Source organism: Manis javanica, chromosome 16, assembly GCF_040802235.1.
Source record: "Manis javanica isolate MJ-LG chromosome 16, MJ_LKY, whole genome shotgun sequence".
Classification (NCBI taxonomy): Eukaryota; Metazoa; Chordata; class Mammalia; order Pholidota; family Manidae; genus Manis; species Manis javanica.
In genome coordinates, this window is record NC_133171.1 from 70,748,510 (window position 1) to 70,773,600 (window position 25,091).

The window sequence follows — 25,091 nt, forward strand, 5'->3', positions numbered from 1 at the left end:
TTACTCCTCTCCTTCTGCGACTCCCATAATGTATATATCAGCCCTCTTAATGGTATCCCATCACTTCCTTGGACTCTGTTCACTTTTATGCATTCCTTTTTTCTTGTGTTCTTTAGCCTCAGTGATTTCAAATGACCTGCCTTAAAGTTTGTTGGTTCTTTCTTCCTCATCTGCAAGTCTGTTCTCAAACCCCTCTAATGATTTTTTTCAATCCATGTGTTATATTTTTCAGTTTTTAGAATTTATGTTTGACTTAAAAAAAGTTCTTTCTATGTCTTTATTGATATTTTCATTTTTCTCATACATAATTTTCCTCATTTACTTTAGTTGTCCACATTTCACATGAGGCTTTTTTTGGGGGGGTTGTGCTCATCTGGGATATGAACCCTTAGTTTATATTATTGTGGTCAGAGAAGGTATGATTCCAATCTTCTTGGGTTTGCTAAGGATGATTTTGTGGCCTAGCATATGATCTATCCTAGAAAATTTTCCATGTGCTTGAGAAGAATGTGTGCTTGAGAAGAATGTGTGTTCTTCTCTTGTTAGATAGGTTGCTCTGTGTGTGTCTATTAGGTCCTTTTGGTGTGTAGTGTTGTTCAAATCCACTGTTTTCTAATTGACTCTCTGTCTGGATGAACTATCTATTATTGAGAGGTAGTTATTAAAGTCCCCAACTATTATTACATTACTTTTTATTTTGCCATTAATTGTATTAATTTTTGCTTTTTACAATTAGGTGCTTCAATGTTGATCACATAAATATTTACAATTGTTATACCTTTTTGTTATACTGACTCCTTTATCAATATGTAAGGACCTTCTTTGTCTCCTTTTATCATTTTTTAGTTTAAAGTCTATTTTGTCTGATGTAAGTATAACTATTCTCATTGTTTTTGGTTACCATTTGCTTGAAATGTCTCTTTCTTAATCTCTTCACTCTTAATCTACGTGTGTCTTTAAGACTGAAGTAAGTCTCTTGTAGGCAGCATATTGTTGATCTTGTTTTATTTAATCCATTTAGCTATCTTTTGTCTTTTTATTGGAGAATTTCATCTATTTATACTTAAAGTAATATTGGCTGGTAGGGGGCTTACTATTGCCATTTTGTTTGTTTTCCATAGAATCACCATTTCTTGTTTCTTATCCTGATGTCTTTGTGCTTTTGACTTTTGGTGTCTGTATGCTTTGAGTTTTTATTGAGTTGTCTTGTATAATTAATACAGGCGTTTCTTTGTATTATTGTAAGGTTTATACAAAATATCTTAAACTTATAATATCCTATTCTAAACTGATAACTTAATTAATCAATAAAATTGATAAAATTGTGTTACAATTTTACATCTCCTCCACCTCACATTACTGGTTATTGATGTTACACTTTATGTTTTCTATATTGCATAACTAATAACAGATTATTGTATAATATAATAATAACCATAACTGGTTATTTTTACTATGTTCATTTAATTTTTAACTTTGAAACTAGAGTTTTAAGTGAATTATGCACATTATTACCACATTGAAGAATTTAACTATGACTGTATCTTTCCCATTTCCAGTGAGATTTTCACAACCTTTAAATTTTTATGATGTTAATTAGTATTTATTTACTTACACTCAAGGAACTCACTTTAGCATTTCTTGTAAGGCAGGTCTGGTGACAATGAACTCCCTCAGCTTTTGTTGGTTCAAGAAAATATTTATCTCTCCTTTGTTTCTGAATGATAGCTTCACTGGGTATAGAATTCTTGGCTGACAGTTACTTTTTTTCTATATTTTGAATTTATCATTCCATTCTCTTCTGGTCTGAAAAGTTTCTGCTCAGAAATCCACTGATATTTTTATGGGGCTTCCCTTGTATGTAATTTATTTCTTTTTCTATTGTTTCTCTTATAATATTTTCTTTGTTTTTGACTTTTGACAATTTAGTTATGTGTATTGGTGTATCTGTATTTGAATGCAGTCTATCTGGGGTCCTTTGGGTTTTATTTGTCTGGATATCTGTTTCTGTCCCCAAGGTTAGGAATTTTCATGTATTATTGCTTTAAATATACTTTCTGTACCTTTCTCTATCTTTTCTTCTTCTGGAATTCCCATAATACAAATGTTATTACTTTTTATTGTGTCGTATAATTTCCCTGTGCTTTCTTCCCTCTTCTTAATTTTTCATTTTTGCTTCTCTGACTGGGTAATTTCCATTTTCCTATCACCCAGATTGCTGATTCTTTCTTCTGCATGGTTAAACCTACTTTTGAAACTCTTCTGAAATCTTCAGTTTGGTTGTTGTATTTTTCAACTTTAGGATTTCTGTTTGTTTTTTAATGGTTGCTATTTCCTTGTCAAAATTCTCATTTTGTTAATGCTTTGTTTTCCTAATTTTGCTTAGTTGTCTTCATTTTCTTTTAGTTCAGTAAACTTCCTTGAGAGAGGATTATTCTGAATTCTTTGACGGTTCATAGATTCCGATTTCTTTAGGGTCATTTATAGGAGTTTTGTTAGTTTCCTTTGGGGTGTCATATCTACCTGATTTTTTGTGATCCTTGATTCTTTATGTTGGCATCTGTGAGTTTGTGTAATTGGGCTCTTTCTTCAGATTTCACAGGTTTGCTTTGGCAGAGATAATTCTTCACTAGTCAGCTCAATTTGGGTTTCTGGGTGTGTCCACTGGTCATCTCCTTGGGCTTGTGGAACCTACTATTATGCTTTATTTTGGGGTGAAGTGACTGTTCGAGTTCTGAGGATGGAGATGGGAGTTGTGCTACTTGCTGAGAACAATTGGATGGTATGGCCGGCTTGGGTCCCTATCTGAATAAGGCTGTAGGATGGGATCTGTGTTTGTCCTCTTGCTCAAGCACCACAGGGCTACACAGCTTCCAGGACTTGTCACTAACCCTTCTGGTCAGATTTGACTGGAAGACCCTCTCCACAGTGGGTGGGGCTGTGATTCAGCCCCTAGCCTGGGTGTGGGCAAACCACACTCTAGGGCTGACAAAACTGTTTTGAGCATCTGAATCAGGTAGATATGTACCCTGACAAATTCCCTGGTCAGTGGATGAGCAGATGAGCAAAGCCTGGGATTACTACTTATGCTCTGCAGGTGTGAACTTGGTCTGCAAAGATCCATGTACTTTGGTTACAAACCCCTCTCAGATTCTCAGTGGTTGAGCCCTCCAGATTCCCCTGTAATCCCCATGGTGCAAGATCAGAGACTTCCACAATTACCCCAATGCTGGCAGGGCTATCTGTTCTCCCTGTCATCTCTTCTCCCACTGAAGGAACTGAAGGCTCAGGAGAGATGTCCCCCTGTGCTGGCCAGGGGGAGGGGCAATGAGAATAATGTGTAGCCACTTCCCTTACCTTCTACACAGTCCATCTTGGTCTCTGAGGTACAGGGGGTGCTTTAGCTTCAGCTCCATGTTCTAAGATTCTCCCAGTGGTGCCTTGTTCTTGAAGATAGGTTAGTTGTTCTTATGAGGGGGAGTGAATCCTGGAATGATCCATATCACCATCTTGGTGATGTCGCTCCCCATTTGCTTTTTATAGGAAAGAAGAGGCCATAAAATGTGTGGAATATTGAAGGCAGGCAATGGGAATCTTCTTTAATTCACTTATAAACAAACATTCAGATTCTTTTATATTCATAAAAAGTAAAATGGAAGACAGAATCTTTGCTTTAGTACAGTTGGTTGATCTAAATTTCTTATTTGTTAAGCATAGATATTTCATAGAAAAGTTTTTCAATACACATGATTTGTTATTGATTAATTCATTCAACAAATATTTTTGAGGCCCTTGAGGTGTGCCAGGTCTGTAAAGAAAAAAATGTAGACAGAGACTGTGACATTTGGAAGTTTACTTTTTGGAGGATGTAGAACTTAGAGCAGTGACTATAAACACAAAATGAAGAGTTACAAGAAGACCAAAGATAATGGTCCAGGAAGCTCAGTGAGGAGGCAGTTATTTCTGGTGGGCAGAGGTGAGGCTTTGTGGAAAAGTTGTATTTAATTTAAATTTTGAAGAATGGGCAGAATTTGGATATTTGGGGATGGGGAATGGAACTCCAGGCAGAATGCTCCACATGAACAAGGCCAAGGAAAAGACACAGGGCTTTGAATGGGAGTCCTCAGTTTGAGTGGTGCATGGGATGGAAGGATGGGGATGTGGAATGAAGCTGGAAAGGAATGAAAACTTTACAATTTATGCAGTGCCTATTTTGCACCAAGCATTGATAGTTCCATTTGAGGATATCATAGTTTTTAATCCCTAAAACCAACTGTTACCCTAAAGAGTTATTTCCCTTTTTGTACAGGGTTATTATTCCTTTTCTATAAATGGGGAAATTGAGGCAAAGAGAAATTAAGGAACTTGCTAGAGGTCACCTTTTACTGAGTTGTATGACTAGCATTTAAGCCCAGATCTGATGGATTCTTAAATGCATGCTTTTTCCATGTTATCCTGCTGTCTTGAATGAAATTCTAATACATGGTAGCTGAGGAACCTTTGAGGATGTTTTCAGCAGAAGGGAGGCAGCATTAGAGATTTTTGTACAGGGAGCTGGTGGCAGTGTGTTGTTCAGGCTGGAAAAAATATAGTTTATCCATTTTGTTCTCACTGAAGAAATGTGCTAATTTCTGTCTGAAGAAAAAATAATACGTGTTTTCTTAGATGCCGCTAGGCTGTTGTGAACCCAGGGTAGAACAGGGTTGCATTTAAAAAATGTACAACTTTACTGAATGCAGTGTCAATTACTGTGCTAAGCACATTACCAACATTAGCTCAATCAATAATTATAGCAACCCAAATACTGGTGTAATCTTAAATTCACAGGAAGGAAAGCTGAAGCTTAACGACGTTAATTCACCAGTTCAAGTTAGATTTAATCAGGGGCAAGCAATCTTCAAATCCAGGACTGTGTGTTTCCATAACTTTCCACTGTCCTATCCCCTGCTATTATCCTATGAGACCAAAAGAATATTAATTTAAAAAAAAACTCTATTCAATTCTGCCACTTGAGAACGGGGCCTACTCCTAGACCACAGTGAATGTCCTACCCCCCACCAACTCTGGGACTCCTTGACTCTTAACAGCCATCTGTCCCTTTCTTTGTCTTAGTTCACTACTAAGGGCTTCTTATGTCATCTTTTATAGCCATCCTGATGTACACAAATCAGTTTTACAGACAGTGCCATGAGTATGAAGACAGCAATTCATTAATGCCAACATCTCCTTGATGAAGGGTGGTTTGTCTTTGCAAGGCCTGTGAGTCTCTAGTGAATTTCAGTTTGCCATGGCTTGCCAAGGATCAGAGGGATTGTGGTTGGGGAGAGGCTTTGAACTTCAACTAACATGTTATTGGGGGAGGCCTCTGCCAGTCTGAAAATATTGTTTGTCTTGATTTTTTTAGATGTAAGGGGGAAAGGAAAAGCTGGTAAGAAATGCAATGAACTAGTTGATGGTTTTTGTCATAACTACTCTTAAATCACCTCTATTTTTCCCCTACTTGATAATTATCCCTAACATCTAGTTTTTGCTACCTTCTCAAAATATGTGATTAAATTAGTTTTGATGTGCTTATTGAGTGACCACTAAGTGCAGAGCATTATACTAGGTGTTCTAAAACTAGTGCAATGAGTCATTAACATTACGATAGAAAGATGATGATTAAGTGAATGAATGAGATTTGGATTGTCTTGCCTCTTGTGTTTTTCACAGATGTTGTTTATCTGTTTACCTAGGGGCAGACTGCATAATTCACTTTACTGTGGGATTATAAGTGTTGGTTACCTGAAATGCCATGCACTACAGTCCTCATGGAAAGTTGGAGAGTAGCCAAAGAAACTAAAAGAAAAACTAAAAGCCAAAGAAAACTACCACTAGTTTAAAACTGTGGTAGGTACTTGGCAATTCACAGACAGCACTAGCTACTGCTGATACAAGTAGTACAAAAGATTATAATAAAGCCCTTAATAATTCCATTTGGTCATGCTGTGATTAAAGTATATGCCACATAGCTTGGATATCTTACAGTTGCCAAAGGCCATGAGTGAGACTAGCAGTGGGTGGTAGATCTTTAGTGATATGTGGGCATTTCTAGAAATAACGTTTCTTTTCTCCAGTCTTGGAAAGGATATAGGAATAATTGAGAATTATATTGTTATTAAATGAGGTCTCTTGCCAAGTTCCTTTTGTGGCTGGCTGTAGTGACTAGGGAGAAGTCTGAAATAGTGATTTTCTAATCTATTCTTTAAGTTTGAAAAAGCATAGCTATTACTATAAATTTGTATTAGGAAAATTAAAATACCTACTGCACAGAAAATTAAGCTTAATAAAATATGTTTGTCAGAAAAGAATGGACTGTGTGAGAATTGTCTTTATTTGGTTTTGGTGACTGAGTGTAGGAGGTTCTTTTTCCCCCTTTTGGGCTCTATCAGATTGTGGAGCCTTGAACATTTATGTTTTTCATAAAACCCATGGCTTTTAGAAAATATAGGTTAACTTTGGGTAACGAATGAGCTTAAGTCTTTGGGTAACTATGGGGTTTCTCTGAAGTTGTGAAAACACCTAGGACTTTGGATCTTTTAGATCAATGGCTGTATTAGTTTCCTGTGGCTGCTGTAACAAATGACCACTAGCAGCATAGATTAAAACAACAGAAATTTATTCTTTCACAATTCTGGAGGCCAGAAGTCAGCTCCTTCTAGAGGCTCTAGATAGAATCCAATCCTCCCGCTTCAGTGGCTCCCCGTGTCTGGTGACCTGCGGCCATATCACTCCAATCTCTGCCTCCAAGGTCACATTCTCTCTCCTCCTCATTTTGTCTCGGATCTCCCTTTGCTTTTCTTTTATAAGAACACTTGTCGTTGGATTTCAGATCCACCTGTACAGTCCGGAATGGTCTCCTTATCTTGAGATCCTTACCGTAGTTACATCTGCAAAGACCTTTTTTCCAAATAAAGTAACATTCACAGGTTCCAGGGATTAGGATGTGAACCTGTCTTTTTGGGAGCTCCCATTCAGCCTACTACAGTGGCTTTCAAACTTGTTTTGAACTGCAGAAAGAAATGGATTTTACAGCATAACCTATCCCCATTGTATACAAAGAAATAAAGAGTTTTGCAAAACAATGCCTTCTCCCATCATGTGAGATGCGCTCTGTTCTGTTCCATTCTAAAGCATATTACATTCCACTCAAAAAGAGTCCTGATCTATGAAATTGATCTCATGGTCCATTAATGGTGTTGCCACCTACAGTTTTAGATCTCAGATGATCCTGGGTTGTATCAGAATGTCTGCCCTCTCTTGATTGGAGAATACTAGCTTGTTTTGGATTCCTCAGTGCTGGCTGGACTGAATGGGCTTTGAAGGAGTCAGTGGGGAGGTTGAAGGTGTGAGCAAAATGCTACATTATTTGATGACTTCTTAATTATATTAATATTTGCTGACATCTTTCCATGCATCTGGCATTGTGTTAGGTATGAGAACCATAAAAATCAATTATGCAAATCTACCTCTAGGCATTCTTTAAATTCTTTTCTATGTTGTACCATACAAATTATTTTAAATTATACTCTTAATTACCAATTTCTCTGCCAAAGCAAATAGCTGTTTATAAATGGGCCTTTAGGTCCACTTAGTTACTTTCCACATGTTCTTAAATACTCAAACTATAGTGTCCTACTGAAGCTACGTAAGTTCATGCTTTATAAATTATTTTAAGGGGATTTGCAAGCAACTGAAGGAGAGATATTTCAGAGGAGATAATAATCTAAATGTCTTCAAATTGTGTGGACATTTTAAGCACTTTGCAAGAGAGACGACAAATGTAAAAACAGTGACAAAAAAAATATGCTTCCATTTCAAACAGGTGATGTAAGAGAACTAAAATCCATGATTAAGAAAAATGAAATTGTATAAATTATAGCAGAAATGCCTGTCATCACCCATATTAGCTACTAAAATGCCTCCAGGGGGTTAGATTAGAAAAAGAAAATTACTTATCTGTAATTCTTATTCTCTTTAGGTAGCAATTATAATAGATATACACTCCTGGGTGTAAGTCATTGGTGTGAGAACCAGGAGTAGGCTAGAAGTCAGCTAAAGAATTATAACCCGCAAGGAAGATGCACCCTGGGACATCAAGGGCGTAATGCATATGGAATGTCATTGCCCTCAAATATCATTCCTTTCTGACCATCAAAAAGAACTGGTGAATTTAGTCCCTTGGAAGAAAAGAACGACTGAGTGGATCTATTATTATTATTATTATCATATATTAAATGCATAAAGGTCTAGCCTTAGGCAGAATTTGTGAATTGGGTCTACTCATTTTCTCTCTGTGCCTCTCTACCTACTTCAGAAATCTAATACCCTCTCACTTGCCATTGCTTTTAGGAAATATCTCCTTATATTTATTTACACCGAAGCCAAGACAGTCATAGTAGAAAGAGTCTGGGAGAGAGAATCAGGAGCCATAGGCCTGGTGTGGTTTGGTTACCCGTTTATAGTAGGGTGGATATCAGGTAAACCATGTTACCTCTTTGGCCTGAAACATCCCCATTTTCTACAATAGAAGGATTGAAATAGGGAGTGTAATTTCTAGGAACGATTTCATCTCCATGATTCTAAGTGGAAAAAACAGCTAAACATCAGGCCAGTTTTAGACTAAATGTTAAGCTAAAAATGTTACCCTGGAATATGGCATTTAAACTTGAGCAGAACTGAAGAAGTGTCAAGCCCACAGGAATGAAGCCTGTCTTGAGGCATCCCCTGGGACACAGGAAAGTGCTTGGGGATTTGTGTCTGTTTGATCAGAACCTCTGCAATTATATAATGTGAGTGGCTGCTACACAGAACTCCCGAACTGGCCTAAGCCCATCAGGCCAACCTGACTGGGGTGTGATGCAGCGAAGAGCCTCTGGTTAAGCAAGAGCTTTTCAGAGGCTGCATTTCTCTGGCCACGAGGGCAGTATTTCCGCAGAGAAGTGATCATTCATGAATCAGCATCCAAGAGAGTGAGGGCCATTTCCAGAAGTGGCTGCTTCCTGGCTAAGGGGTAACTTACACCAGGAGTGTTTCTTGTTCATTCATTTCTGATGTGTGCAGGGACCAGCTGCATGTGCCTCTTTGAACAGAGAGAGAGGCATTTGTGCTGATCCTTCTTTCCCTTTGCCTTTGAGGCCATTCCAGGCCAGACTGAAGGGAGGAATGCCCAGATTCCACAAGATTTTAAAGGGAGCAAAAAGGCTTTCAGCCCTGGGCAGGTACATCCAGAGATTTGCTTGGGGGAACATGCTCAGGCGAGACTGTCAACAGCTCTGGCCTATACTCCTGACTAGATGACCCACTAACCAGTTTTCCTATTTGAACCTCTCAGAGACACCCCCCAAGATAGAGTTGCTTTGTATGAGTATCTGAGGTTCTCTGTAGCGTGGTGGGAATACCTATGGTACAGCTGGTCCAGTTCACATTCTAAGATTTCAAAGTGGCTCTGTAACCTAAGGCCTGAATGAGGAATCCAGAGCCATTCCTTTGACCCAGCTGTTTGGAGCGATGGCCGATGACCGCTGATCCCTCGTACTCTTCACAGTGAGGCCACAAGAGGCAGCAGGCAGGAATGAGGGATGGGAAGTAGGGCATTTAGCTCCATCCAGAATAGACCAGAAGTCCACATGACATGATTAGGCTGTTCTAGTTGCCCCTTTCTCTATCATTTTCTTTCTCACTTCTAATAACTTTGGAATGGCTTCATAGCAACTCTGACCCTGTGTTCCTTTTATATCTGGGAAGGAGAGGATTAAGCAGCAGGTCTTCAACCCATCCTTTCCCTTTACTACAGGGTTTTGGAAGTTGGGGAATATCCCCGGAAAAAGGGAAAGTCAGGTAACTCAGTCTAATTTCCTTGTAAACCTGGAAATGGCAGATAGTCTGGCAAATAACCTAATGGTATTTGACAGCAGGAAGAGTCCTTATCTATGGGATGTTTTTAGCAGGATGTAACTGGTTGCCTAGGATGGCGCATTATAAACTGACAGGGAATGTATGCGTTTATGGAGTATTGCTCCCTGCAAAAAGATGCACAGACTATCTGAGGAAAAATGGATGTGCTGTACAGAAGATGGAACTCTTCTGCAGGTGATAATGAACTATACACATTGCTTAGAAATGTCGCATGTTAATCTAAGCCAGAGAGCATCTGGTGTGATGAGAAGGACCTGGAGAGCTTCAGTGGCAATTCCAGACCTCTGGCTGCGTCTGTGTGACTCTTGATGACTTGGATCCTTAAAATGACCAGTAAAGCTTGACACTGAGTAGTATTTCGCATGCATATGGCACTGGCTTGACAAGCTCATCCTTTGTGTACCTCAATTACTTCTTTGGTGGTAGCTTCTTTTCTTAGTTTTTCCAAAGTTGCATTTGATAAGTTGCTTCCTTCCTTCCTTCATCCAATTACTCATTCAACATATTTTTAGTATACACCTACTACAGATGAGGCATTGTTCTAAGTGTGGGGGATATTGAAGTGGATAAGACAGTGGAAAAATCCCTGACTTTGTGGGGCTTACCTTCCATTGGGGGAGATGTGCAAAAAACAGTAGTAGAAAAGTTAAATTGTATCTTATGATAGAAAATTGTAAGTGCTGTAGGAAGAAGAGAAAAGCAGAATAAGAAAGATGCCTGGTGCAGTGGAAGATAACAACTCCAAATCAAGTGGCTAAGGTAAGCTTCCATGAGAAAATGTCATTTGACCAAATGCCAGAGGACATGAGGAAGTGGAGTGTGTGGGTATTTGGGAGGAGGGTGCTGTGGACAGGGAGGGGCAGGAAAAGGTGGGAGCCTATCTGAAGCACAGATGTGTCCTGTGTGTCTGGACTTCTCACTATCACTTTTGGTCTCAGTGAGGACCAGTTGAGGAACGGCCTCTCTCTTCTAGCGTTTGTTCAATTTAATCCAGCTATACAATGACCACTTACTGAATATCTATAATATTCCAGACACTGTGCTAAGTGCTGGAGATATAAAGCTGAATGAGGCATATGCTTGCCCTTGAGAAGCTCATGGTCTATTGGGCAGACAGATGCACAAATTTATAGATGGTAACAAATATGATCTGTGTTATCATCAGGCATGGATTACATGGGGACAGAACACAGAAGAGGGAAAATTCAGCTCTTTTGGGGGCAAGACAGATTTCAAAGGGTGACACAGAGTTTTCCCCAGGGTTTTCTGGATGTTAGTGAGTCTCCAACCTTTGCTCTGTGTTGCCTTGACAATGTTAGGGCCACTCCACCCTTTTCCTGCAGGGTCTACTCAAAAAACAAGTATGGTCCAGATCTGAAGTCAAACAGCTTGTTGCTCCCACTGCATGCTGGGCTTCCCACATTCACCCCTTCCTAGGGAACATCTGAGAGTGAAGTCTGCTTGACATGAGCCAGATGGGCTCTGAGCTTGAGTCTGCCCCCCTTCCTGGTGTGGGGCAGAAAGGCAGTCCTTAGGTGGAAGCTGGTAGGCTTCATGCTGCACTTCTTCAGCCTTTAAGGAGGCTGCTCGCACATTTGCAGTCCTCCTCACAGCTGTGCAAATAAATGGCGCAAAGACTGAGGCTAGCACTCAGAGACCTGTGATCGCACGTCCTAGAGCCTTCCTGAGCTAATTCCTTGGACAATAACCCCGAACAGAGTTTAGAAAGGGCATCGGGATGAACCTCACCTTTCAAACTAACTTTAAGCTACTCTTTGGAGCGGTTCACTGCGCTCACTTAAACTGTTACCTAGTAGTTTCCCCTCTGCTACTGAATGCAATTCAAATTCCTTGTCTCAACTGTTTCTCTCCTTTCTCTTCCCCCTTCTCCCCCTTTCCTCCCCTCCCCCTCAAACTGCCCAAGCTATTTTTCACTCTTTGCTTTGATGGCAACCACTATAAATAAAGCCAGAGAGGGAGCAGGTATTCCGGGAGAGGGGTGAGGTCGCGGAGCTGCCCTTTGAGCGTGCCGCTGGGCGCTCGTGAAGTCAGACGGACAGCCTATTTCATGCCCAACATCCCAGCGCTGTTATCCTGGCCTCGGGCAATATTTTTGTTTTCACTGTTGTTCAGCTCCCTGGAATGTGGAGCTCTTTTGGAGGCTTGCATCTGTCCAACTGTGTCTGGGTAGCCTTCGTCCTGATGAGGAGAAAGGAGCAGGGGTGGGGAGGGAAGGGTGACTGAATCGAGCTCACAGGGAGAAAAGGGCTTCACAGACGCCAGGGCTCAGCAGCTTTGTCTCTGAGATCCGTGACCCTATTTCATCAGTGAAGATGGATTTGCTTGCAAATGTAGCTTCTTGTTTGGGAGCTGTTGATCCAAAACATTAAAGCTTTTAGTTTGGGCTGCTCTTAAGGGAAAATTATTATTAACTTGTATAACTGGGTGCCTAAAGCAATCCAGGATTTAAGCAACCAGGGCTTCTGAATTCTGATCCTAGATGCCTGAGTAAAAATGAGAAAAATCAAATGAGAGAAAGCAATGAACATACATTGTCTACCCTTTATGTGCCAGAAATTTTACCTACCTCTCTCATTTAATTGTGTCATAGTAGCCTTCTGAGCTGGTGCTGTGGTTCTCATGTCACAGACGCCAAAGTGAGGGTGGCGGGGAAGAGGAAGGAGGGCCCGGAGCCAGGGAGGGCCCAGGTGGGTTCACACAAACCATCTGCCCAGCTACAGTGCCAGGAAGAAGGGCTGGTGCTTACTGACTTTGGGGAAGTATACACGCTTTGTTTTAGTGTGAGCAATTCACATGCACTCTGATCTGACTGCGCTATGAGGTGTGCCTGAATGCAATGGCACTGAGAGAGAGAACACGGTTTGCATAGAAAACCCACTATAAAAGTAGGATGTGCTAGGCAGTTCTTCATTTGTCTTCCTTGTTTTCTCCTTTTTCCTCCCTTCTTCTTCCTTCTCCCTCCCTCTCTCCCTGCCTTTCTTCTTTCTTCTCTCCCTCTCTTTGTCTCTTTCTTCCCTCTTTCCTTCCTTCTTTTCTTTTTCTCCTTTCCCCCTCCCTCCCTTACTTTGTGTATTTCACTACATTTTGGGAGATGGCAGACCATGATCGAGCTCCTGCCCTTGACGAGTTTCAGGGCATCTGAGCGGATGGCCATATCGGCCAGCTGCTGGGATGTCCTATGCAGCAGTTCTGCAAATATATGAGGGAGCCGGTCATTTTGCTTGGGGAAGAAAGGAGACGATAAAGAGAGGAAGTGGCTTTGTATCTGGCCCCGAGTGTTGGGCAAACATATACTTTCATTCTGGGAGAGATGAGTGTGCTCTCTATGTTTGGGACACAGTAGGGCCAGGATGGCTGGATTTCAAGGGTGGTGTGAGGGTTGAGGCTGGGAGGGCAGTCCTGTTATCCACCTTTCTTTTCAAGAAGTGGGCCTATGTGACTGGGTATGGGAACATATTTCTCTGGTTGTTCCTAAGTTGGAAGCTGTCAGTTATTAATTAAGTCCTGAGCACATGGAAAAGATTATTACTGGTTTATTGTTTGGCTTCCTGGATTGTTACTAGACATAGTATTCTGGCTTTTTCTAAGTCTGACTTCTAGATGGCAGGCTGGCTTCCTGAGCTGGTTACTGTGGATAATGGGTCGGTTTCCTGAGCTGGTTGCTACCTGTTGCAGGCAAGAGATTTAATTTTATATATTGTCTGGCCAGGGTCTACTTGGACCTACAGGCTCTCGGTCCATACCCATGAAAGAAGCATTGGCTTCTGGATTTCTTGTTGGCACTAAGAATAGGGTCTTTTTGGTAAACACACAAGCCTGTGGGATAGAAAAGGTGTAGGAAGAGCTGCCCAGCGGCAGAAATGGGGCATGGCCCAGGCGTGCCGGGTGCTCAGCCCAGTGCCAAGCAGGAGGGGCTGGGAGGGAGCTGAATTCCAGGCTGCTGCTCCTCAGGGTTGCATCCCCTGCAGGAAGGGACACCTTTTAAAGGCTCAGGGTATGGTTAGGACGTCCTTGAAGATGGGTTGTTGGCATCTAGGTTTCTTTGGATAGACAGTAGTTTGGGCTCTGTCCCGAAGAAACGCCTGGCCTGGAGCTGGGTCCCTCACAGGTGCTGTAGGAATGGGCCACGAGGAGAAAGGAGACTTCATTTTGATGAGCCGTTGAAACAGATTGCTGCAAGCTGTTTAACAGAAAAGTGACTCTCCTCTTCTCTGCCCTCCCCAAATTCTACAAGGCTTGACTGGACAGGGGAATCTTTTTTGTTTTCTTAACTAGTATCAGGTGTCCTACTTAGGTAGTTGGGTAAAATAGTCAAAATATTTTTATAGTGGCAATAAATGGTTTTACAATATACTTACTGTTTATAAGGAAGGTCAACGTACTGGGAGGTTTGACGGCTCTGACAGATGCAGAGCGGTCAGCGTTCCTTTCAGAGTTTTGTTAAAATGCGTTAATCCTACTCACAAAGCCAGTGTAAAATTTTAGTGGTTTCTGTAACTTGCCTTTTTTTATGTTCCATGTCTGAAGCTCTTGGGAGCCCGTGGAATCTGACAGCTAAGCGTATTTGCTTCTGTGAACTGTGCATGCGGCCATGTGCACCTACTGGCAGGGAAGATGGGGGTGGGGGGAGGAAAGTATAAATTTCACCTTTTGCATAATTACTGGAGTGAAATAAAATGATTTTACTAATGTTTTGGGAGACTTTTTCATTTAAGTTGAAGGTTTTTTTCCCCCCAACCAAATGGTATCTTTTTACACAGAAAAATCTAACAATTGAAAAAATTAATTGAAGATGAGAATTTCCAGTCTTTAAAAGGCAAGAATGGAGATATATAATGAAAAGAATGAAGATATATAATCAACTTTTTTTATTTTGCAGGATCAAGGAGTAAGTTTAAATTATTGGCATTCTCTTTCATAGTCCATAGCTCATAAATAACATAGTTTAATGACCTTAATGATATAAATTCTTGTGAATTAACAATGTGCTAGAAAATTATGAAGAGGTTCTCATTAAACAGACACTCACAACCAATTTTGAGAGATGATTACAATTCAGCAGAAGTTCTTTTAAAAGCATCTGTAAAGTATGGCTGCAAAGTATGGCTGCAACAATTTTTTTTTATCTCTGTTAAAGTTAATACAACATTCCTGAATGATGAAGGCACAAATGATGCACTGAAATGGAAAATTCAGCTCCTGATTCTCTGTTCAGAGGAGAAACATTCCTGTAAGTTCACCCCGGATATTTTCATGGCAGCCAACAGAGAGAGTGACCGAGGAAGAGATAAATGATGAGGCTTACCCGGCTCACAAGGCAAATGACATCTATTTTTTGCTTATTTTGCATCATCACCAAACTTTGTTTCTTAAAACAGGACAGTCTCCGTCAGATCTGATATTAGAAAAGGGAAAATGTTTTTCAAAGAATTCCTAAAATCGCTATGTTATACTACTGGTGTGCAGTGCAGTTCTCCCACTCCCGTTCTTCCTGTAACGCCGTGCTCTTGTCTGTTTTTAGTTAAGTGGGGGTGATCCACCTGTCTCCTGTCTGGTCTATGAGAAAATTCGCTGGAAGTGAGTGAGTGACAAGTTAAAAATTTCAGTTAAAAAATCCATTGACTGTCTATTACCTTATTCTCGGAGCCATGAATATTAGTGGAGGAACAATGTAATGCAGTCCCCTCTCTCACATGGCTGATGCACTGAGAAGTTCTGGAAGCAAGCACAGAAGCAATTCTAAGTTAGTACTACCAGTTTTATGATGGCAGGAATAGTGGGTGCAGGGGAAACACAGGACTTTTACGCAAATATAGAAGGGTCACGGTCTTTGTCTTTAAAATTTCCCTTTGCATTATTGTTTAATTTTGAAATTATACAACTTTTTAAAATCTAAATTTAAAAACTTCAAAATTAGAGAATGCGATGATTATTGGTAATGTTCTGTGATCTCATTTTTTTCTTTTGTCTTTTTGCTTGACTTACAAATCCTTCTCTCTTTATCTTTTTCTCTCATATTATAACCAAGTTATATTTGCAAACTAGAATGCATCTTTATTTTTCTCCAAGCTCAAATAATTATATACAAACTTATATTTATGCAAATGTAGGGAATTTTGGTCATTAGGTTATGTAGAGATAGATTATAGGGTCCTAGGATCTGATCTTAGAATTTGAACTAGGAAGTTTGTTCTTAGGCCATCTGGCATGGAATAATCTCTGGTAACTTTTACTTCATTCATTCTAACAGAATAAATAAAGGCGTGCTCAAACTATCTTTAGTCATGGCTAAAACTGGTAAGTAAAAAGAGAGGAGCTAATTTTCCCCCTGGTCTACATATTGCCTTATAGCTAGTTGGACTGATATGTTGTTGTTCAGAATCAGGCTGAATTTGCTGACTGTATTAACATCCTCTAGGAATTGTCTAAATAAGTGGTTCTGATACTCTTGCACACAGGTAGGGAATAAATCCCAACTTTAGCTGGGCTGTACCATACCCCTTAGAGAGATGACAGTGGAGCTTCCTGTTGGGATCAGCAATGTTCAGATTTCAGTGGTGTCTTACCAGTGAGCTTTGCTGTCCTTCATATTGATTCCAGCAACTGACTCCTAAGCCTACTAGAGAGTGAACGGCTCTTCCCTGTCGCACTCCTTTAACACCACTCAGAGAGAGAAAAGCAAGCTCGAGTGACAGTCCATCCCTGTCACTTCAGGACAGCCGCCAGTACTGTGCAGAGCTTTACAGAGCTCAAACTTCCAAGTACTGTTTATAAATTGGGCCTCCTGTTTCATGGTGCCTGGTGGTCAGTTATGCAGCTAACAAACCCAGGGAGATCTTGAGAAGGTTCATAGAAAATTCATTTTATTCACAGCCTACTGGTACCCCTACCAGCAGTAAGAATCTGTGATTGAATGCTGGTTGTTGGAGGTACTTTACCTGCCAACTTCATCCAGTGAGTTCTGCACAAATGGTTCTCAGAGGGCAACACGAGCTGTGCAGGAGTTTGGGGTGTGTGGGGTTAGTGAAGTGGGGAGGAGGCCAGCAGGGAGACAAAAGGATGTGGGGAAGGCAGGGAGGAAGAGAAGGGATAGAAATGAGGCCCCTCCTAGAATAATGGCTTCTCCATTGGAGAAGAGAGACAGTCTCTTTCTGGATCCTGTAATCGTGAGAGATGGGAAGAGTCCTCAGTTTGGCTCTGAAAATGACCTGAGTGAAGTGCGGAGACCGAAAGCACAACAACCAATGGGATGGCCAGAGGATGCTGTAAGACCCAAGGGGATGGTCTGGTAAGTGGGGGTGAAACTCAGTTATTAGAGCAAAGAGTTACTTCTTTGGGGTCCTCTTAGGGAAAGTTTGTGGGAAGCCATAGGCCTTTTTGGTGGACACCACGTGCCTCCTCAAACACACATGCCCCCGCCTTCCCTGTCATCTGGGCTGTAATGCATCCAGATCATGCGTTAAGAAATGGTCACTGATGTCTGTGATGCTACAAACATCCTCTTGGAAGCTGTTTTTTCCCTTGGGAACAGCACAAAGGTCCTCCAATGGGAGGTTTACAGTTGGTATTCCCTTTTGCTTTAAGCTTGTTTTTCAAGATGAGATTAGATTATAAAGGTCTGACATCCTTAAAAATCAATCTTTAATAACTTTTTATTTTAGACTATTTATAGATTTCCCTTCTACATATTTTATTTCCCTGAGACCATTTTTATGGGCTTTTGAAGCTTAGAAAAATAAACCTCTGAATGACTGACCCCATCTTTTGCATAGCATTCCAGTGATCTTTTTTTTAGCATGGCCTCAGGCTCCAACAGTCTGGCTGTGATAAAGTAGCTCTAGAGATGCTAACATTTTATTTAAACACAAGGTGGGGGACTACTCCAAGTGTGATGATCTGTTTTCCTGACCAGTAAGGTCTGTCAGGAGCTGGTAAGTGGCCACTACCCTTTCCCATGTGGGTTCTGAACCAACCGAGACACAAGAGTCTGATAAGGACCACTGAAGAAGCTTTATTGCTGGTAAAACTGGATCGGAGGATATAGGATAGTGTTAAAGCAAGGAACAGTCCTCCTATCTCTCCTTTTTGAATTGGATTGGCTTCACCAGCCAGTCACATATTGAACAGCTGGGGACCGACAGGCATCCTGGCAGGGGCAGGCTGTTTTCCACCTGGAGAAGAATGTGCATGTGCTGTGGGTAGGTGAGACTGAGAAAGAGAGCCTGGAAGGGGCTGGGCTAAAATGCTCAGGACCTCCTTCCCAAGCTCACCATTCAGATGAGTCACTCTTTGCTGAGTGGGCAGCTAGTGAAAGGTAGCTAATCTTCCCAAATACTTCCAGAAGGCTGGAAGCCCCAACTTCTTATGGCTCAGCAAGAACACTTGGAAGGACCTGCCTCTGTGGCATGGGAGTGTCCTGCTCTGTCTACTTCAATGTTAGGGCTGCCGAACATAATGTGGACACAAGTTCAAAGGGATTCTCAATCCTCTAATAACAATAATAAAGTTCAGGAATGAAAATTCTGATCCATGTGGAGAATGAATCAAATAGGTATAACTTGATTCATAATTACTTTTTGCAGCACTTATCAGAGCTCTTTTACCTTAGGCTGCCAGATTTAGCAAGTAAAAAACCAGTATCTTATTTGGCAATTCTATCTTCACCCCATTAGTAATATTAACATTTCCACCCAAATGTCATGATTACTTTTTTTTTTTTGAGAGGGCATCTCTCATATTTATTGATCAAATGGTTGTTAACAACAATAAAATTCTGTATAGAGGACTCAGTGCTCAATGGACAATCATTAATCCACCCCAAGCCTAATTCTCGTCAGTCTCCAATCTTCTGATGCATAATGAACAAGTTCTTACATGGTTAACAAATTCTTACATAGTGAATAAGTTCTTACATGGTGAACGGTACAAGGGCAGTCATCACAGAAACTTTCAGTTTTGATCACGCATTATGAACTATAAACAATCAGGTCAAATATGAATATTCGTTTGATTTTTATACTTGATTTATATGTGAGTCCCACATTTCTCCCTTATTATTATTATTATTATTATTTTTAATATAGTGCTGAAGTGGTAGGTAGATGCAAGATAAAGGTAGAAAACATAGTTTAGTGTTTGTAAGAGAGCAAATGTAGATGATCAGGTGTGTGCCTGTAGACTAAGTGTTAATCCAAGCTAGACAAGGGCAATAAAACATCCACGGATGCAGAAGATTTCTCTCAAAACGGGGGGTGAGGTTCTGAGCCTCACCTCTGTTGATCCCCAATTTCTCACCTGATGGCCCCCCTGCGACTGTGCCTGTCTTAGATTGTTCCTCCCTTGAGGAATCTTACCCGTCTCTGGCTAACCAGTCAGTCATGATTACTTTTTAAAAGCAACTCCACTGGGGTATGATTCACATACTATATAAGTCACCCCTTTATAGTGCATAATTTCATAGCTTTTTATGTGTAAGGGGTTGTGCATCCATCACCACAATCAATTTTAGAGCCATTTCATTAGCCCAAGAAGCTACCTGGCATCCCTGAGCCCTCTCCTTCCAAATCCCCACTCCACTATGTACTTTCTGTCTCTATAGATTTCCTCATGCTGGCATCTTGTATAAATGGATCCACACAATATTTGTCTATTTGCATCCGACTGTTTTACTTTGCATGATGTTGTCAAGGTTCATCCATGCTGTAGCCTGTGCAGAATTCCATTCCCTTTTAAGGCTGAATCATATTCCATCCTGTATATGCTACATTTTGTTTACCCATTCATCTGTCGATGGACACTTGGGTCATTTCTACTTCTTGGCTATGGTGAATAATGTTGCTACCAACACGACTGCACAAGTGTCTGTGCAAGTCCCATCTTCAGCCTTCTTGGGTAGATACCCAGAAGGGGTATATTTTGCTGAGCTATGTAGTAACTTCATGTTTAATCATTTGAGGAAATGCTATGCTTACTTTTAAGCAACATATTTTTAATGTATGGTTTTAATTGTGAAAAAAAATAAGTGCAACAAATCTTTCAAATGCCTGTCCATGCCTCTTGGTTTTCTAATTGGGTAATGGACACAGGATGCTATGAAAAGCTTCCTTATTATCTGCCCTCTTAGCCCTAATAAAAAGGACAAAAAAATACATTGAAGTTATCTTTCTATAAAATAAAAAACAGAACGGGAAGGGAAGTTCCTTGCAAATTTACAAAAAAAAAAAAGAGCTGATGGTATATTTTTGAGGAATACTGAAAATCCTTCAAGCCCAGGAATATTTATGAACTTTCAAGTCCTTGCTTGATCCCTGATACCAAAACACAAAGTATTTTTGATAGTTTTAAAATTAAAACCCCATGAATCCTTCACAGAAATTTCGACATTAAGCCAGTCTCTCCTTGTCTTGCCCCTTGAATCATTTATTTAAGCGGCAATAATAAAAGGTGTCAGCAATTCAGTTGTGAGCTCTGGAAGATTTCTGTGCGTGTTGACCTTTAAACGTTTGCGTCTTGACAGGTGGGCTGTTCTTAACATTTCCTGTGAGATATGGTGCGGCCAAGGGGTCGGGCCTGCTAATGATAAAATTACCATTTACCTTTGACCTCAGCAGGCCCAGTGCCTGACATTATAAATGTAGGTGACCTTTCGCCTGAAGTTCTCTTCCTCTTGCTGTTAGAGACTCTGCCAGGATGAACCTGCTCATGGCGGTGGAAGACTTACAGGGGGAAAAGGCCTGGATTTCATGCTTTGCTTCCCCTTTTGGATTCCTTTTTGGGGGTGCCTTTTCTTGCTCACTCCATCTGGATAAAACAGTACCTGTTCTTGGGGGGGGGTGGGCCTGGGGGTGGGAGAGGAGGCCCGCTTCATCCTCTCCTTTCTTGACATTTCTGAATCACGGCCACCACTCGAGTTCCTTCTCCAAAGCTGCAGGTATTAATGAGCTTTCATCTGTAAGGGCTGTCCCTCCCTGCTGGTGCCAATAGAATGGCATTTCAGTGCTACTGGGTACGGGGTACGGTTAAGCAATTAGGGGGCTTGGTGGCAATTTACAGAGATGCATGTTTCACGTTGGTGCAGAAGAAAATATAGCCCTCAGAAGGGCACTGGTAATAGAAGGGGCCTGCAGGGGAAGATGACAGTGTGGGGGAGTCATCGCAAGTTAATGAAAAAATGATGTTAAGGACAACTTCCTGGTCATTTGATGCTGCAGATGTTGTATTTTTATGTATGTATTGGTTAGTCTTTAAGGTGTCATGGCATGATCGAATTTTCTGGAAATAGCACCTAACTAAATATCTGGAGACTCTGGACTGTGCTGATGTTAAAATCAGAATGCTTTCATTATTAGGAGGTGAGATTCATTATTGAAAGTTTGTTTTCCAGTATGTTGAGACTGCAGAGCGTAACAGGAAAAGGGAAAGAGAGAAAAGAGAGAGAGAGAGAGAGAGAGAGAGGGCGGAGAAAAGGAAGGAAGACGGGAGAGAAGGAGGGAAGGAGGGAGGAGGACAGGAAGGAAAGAAGGAAAGCTTTAGTTTCCACTTCTGGTCTCATTTCATCAGAAGCTTGTCCAGAGCAAGAGACCCAGGATGCTCTTCCTTCTTTCTGCACCCTAAGAAGAGAGAGCAAGTGCCTCCTTGTCCGTGTGAGAAGCTCCTGATGCGTGGGGATGGGTGGGGGGAGGTGGCTCTCCTGCATCCCAATCCTAGTTTGCACCCTGGGAGAGTGAGTAGCAGGGACCACCCAGTGATTGCTGGACCCTGCAAAGGTGTCTGTCACTGAGACCCTCCCTCCAACCTTGCACATGTGACTCTAATGACATCCGCCTGGTGGTTATAAGAATACTTTGTAAACAATGATTTTTAGGAACCCAGGAAGTCCTGCCTGGTTGCCTAATGTGTTCATTTAGCTCAAAAGTTGGTACTCTGTGATTGTCATATGGAGTAAATATTTAGCCACAAAATCTCATTAAAGATGTGTTCTAGGGAGGAAATATAAATTTTTTTGAGCATATGTGGCATATTCCAACAAAAGCTTGTGCTAATGAAATCATTCTTATGTAATTAATATATTAAATAACACCCCAGGTTGGCTCCACATGTTTGGACTGATAATTTTTATTCTTTCCAGGCACGGAGAGAATTCTCTTTCAAGATTTGTGCCACAAATAGCGCCAGAGCTTGCTGACGTTGGAACGATCGCTGCGTAGGAGGCAGAGCCGTGGCATCCTCTTCAAGAAAATCCAGTCCTCCTACTCTTCCTCTCTGAGCTGGTGCCGGGACTGAGCGCACAGGAGAAACCTTCCCTTGCAATTCCTGAGCTCAAATCCAGAGTGTTGCTGAGGACGTCATTCAGGCTGACTGAACTGGCAGAGTCATTCCCAGCTTATCGGATCACATGCCCCTTGTCCCGCTTTATTTTTCGAATCAGTCCTACCTCAGACCAGAATCACAAGAATCCCATTTCCAGGAGACAAAGGGCTCAGTCATGCATTCAGTCATCCATTTTTCCTCGCCCTTGCCTGGGTCTAGAGTGACATGGAATGAGACAGGAGTTTTGTGTCAAATATTGCTTAAGGTTGGACCTTCTAGACATGCTCATTGGCCTAGGGGAGTGCGATTGAGCAGGTGTTGGGGTAGGGAGCAGCGGAGCCAAGTATACTTGACAGTTTTGATGCATTTCCTTTTTCCCTTTATACCTTTAAACCACGCCTCCAAATTGTTTCATTCATTTTACTTAGAAAGGAGCCCTAGCTATGAAAAGAACTGAAGTCATGGTTTCATCCTTGGTGAGAAGTCCAGTTAAGATTTGTGGGAGAAGCGAGGATTCCAAAGAACTCTCGTTCATCTCGTCCCCGGCTGCTGTGCTTGCTCTGTTCTCGTTCCTGTGCTCGTGCCTGTCGGGCACAGCTGTGTTCGTACCCAGCAAGGCCACATCTTTCCCTCACTGAGGAGGCAGAAGAGCCAAACTGTACGTTGGCGTCAGCAGAGAAGAGAGTCTTTCTCAGTGGAAGTGAATGATGTCTGCTGGGACAAGGTGGGTTCCTAAGCACCTGGGATAATGTTGCCTCTTCCAGAGAATCCTGCATGGTGTGTGTGTGTGTGTGTGTGTGTGTGTGTGTGTGTGTGTGTGGTGTTTGGGGGGTGGGGGAGAGAGAGAGAGATTTCTTTCATGAAGATAATACCATCAGCATTTACTCAGGTCATGCAGAGATAGGTGTGAAGCTCTCTAAGTGTGGCTGTTCTTCCGGGCCACCAGGGGAACTGTTTGGTGTACTCCCAGTCCTGGAACTTTGACCCTGAAAAGGATAAATGTCTGAACAAAATTCCTGATTCTCATCAACCAGCCAACCCTGACCCCTCCATTCCAAAGGGTAATTAATGCATTTTGTAGATTGGGTGGGAAAATAAATAGGCAACCCTCTTTGGGGAGCTTAGTTTCTTTTTACAGTAAGACCTATGTCAACATGTCTCTGAAAATTAATCAATAGTTAAAGAACTCAGGTGACAGATTGATCATTCTGGTAGAGACAAAGTCTATAAAATGTTATACAATTAAAACAGAAACAACATAGAAGGCATTTTACTTGACACTACTCAAAGTTCTACTAATCCTATCATATCTAATTCATTGTTTTTATATCATCCTCTGGACATAAGAAGATAAAATTTATAGTGAAATGAAATTTAGCCATTATCAGAAACACTGATATTTCAGCTCCAACTTAATAATAAAAAATGAGGTTATAAATTCCAGATCAGTTAAAACAGACTATATAATATACTATGTTTGCAAGGTTTTTAATAGATAATAAAGCACATTTTTAATATTGTTCAAATTACAACCTGGTTTTCTTTTAGGTGCTTTTGTTTTTTTGAAAAAATTCTTCTATAAAGTTTTAACCTGTGATTTCTCCTCATAAAAAGGAGTATGTTTCTACTTGCTTATCAATACAATGTTTCTTTTCTCTTTTCTGAGTTCTTTGCATGCCCAGTATTGCTGCAGAAGCTCATGGGCCTTTAATAAAAGAGCTTGGGCATAGATAGGTCAGGGTTCAAATTCCTCTCTCTGCTTTTTACTGGTTGCATGACCTGAGCAGGCTTCCTCAGTCTCTTGAAATCTCCTTTCAAATGTAAAGGGGCTCACAGAGGAGTCTCTCTGTTAGGATGACTGTGGGAGAAAGTGAACTATATGCTCAGCATGTAGCCAGAGCTTCTCTGACTACCTACTGTGGCTACGCTCATTATCTTCATTGCCCCTATACAAAAGCTCCCTGTTATTTGACATTTTTCATCTGTAAGTCTTTATTACAGCAAAATGGTGAATATCCCTGAAGTACATGATGCTCAAAATCATGACCACAACACACTGGGAGATTATGAGTTATCTTGAATTATCAAAAAAAAGTTATGTTTTAGGCAGTATAGCTTAAGTGATACTTTTTGTAAGTAGAGTCTAATTCTTAAAAGTTCTTTATTTGTGTGTTTTGACCCTTGGTGTCTACTGGAATATTTAATCGAACCTCTGACTAGGCTGAATAATTTTAAGTTTCCTATATTCTATGTGCTGTCAGGTAAACCAACAACAGAGAAGTTATGATTCAACTCTGAGGAGTGAGTGAAACCTGCAAATATAATAGTAAATAATGTTTAATAAATAATGGAAATAAATATATTGTAGGGTCAAACTGGTTACTCGTAAATTTTCTTTTGTCTGTTATTTCTTGACCTTTGAGAGAATGTGAGAGAATGGCATTATGAAGTGGCATTTATGAATCTGACCAAATTATTTACTTATAAACAGGTTATTTGGAGGTTAGGTGGCCAGCATCTATACTGGTGAAGTTAGGCCATTATGAGCTCAAATCTCAGTAGCTTAACACACAAAGGTTTATATCTTGCTCACACTACATGTACAATATGATTTGGCAGGAACAGTACGGGCTACATAATTTGTGGTGCCCAGTGAAGAATGAAATTATTAAGAATCTCAAGATGGAAACAGTGGACCATTAAAGTCGGTGCATGGCCTTCTGAGCAGAGCTTATATGGGCTGTACAGTCATGAGGCTGACCCTGAGAGGGCAGGGGGCTCTGCTCCTGGTGGGCCCTCTGAGA

The 25,091-nt window shown here is 41.0% G+C and overlaps 1 long non-coding RNA gene across 1 annotated transcript; it reads left to right on the forward strand.

Moving 5' to 3' along the window:
- The first annotated feature begins 20,823 nt into the window (after positions 1–20,823).
- On the forward strand, positions 20,824–24,677 carry LOC140846787 (uncharacterized). The gene is made up of 2 exons (XR_012126195.1): positions 20,824–20,908; positions 22,106–24,677. It is a non-coding gene; the product is annotated as an uncharacterized lncRNA (long non-coding RNA).
- The last annotated feature ends 414 nt before the right edge of the window (positions 24,678–25,091 follow it).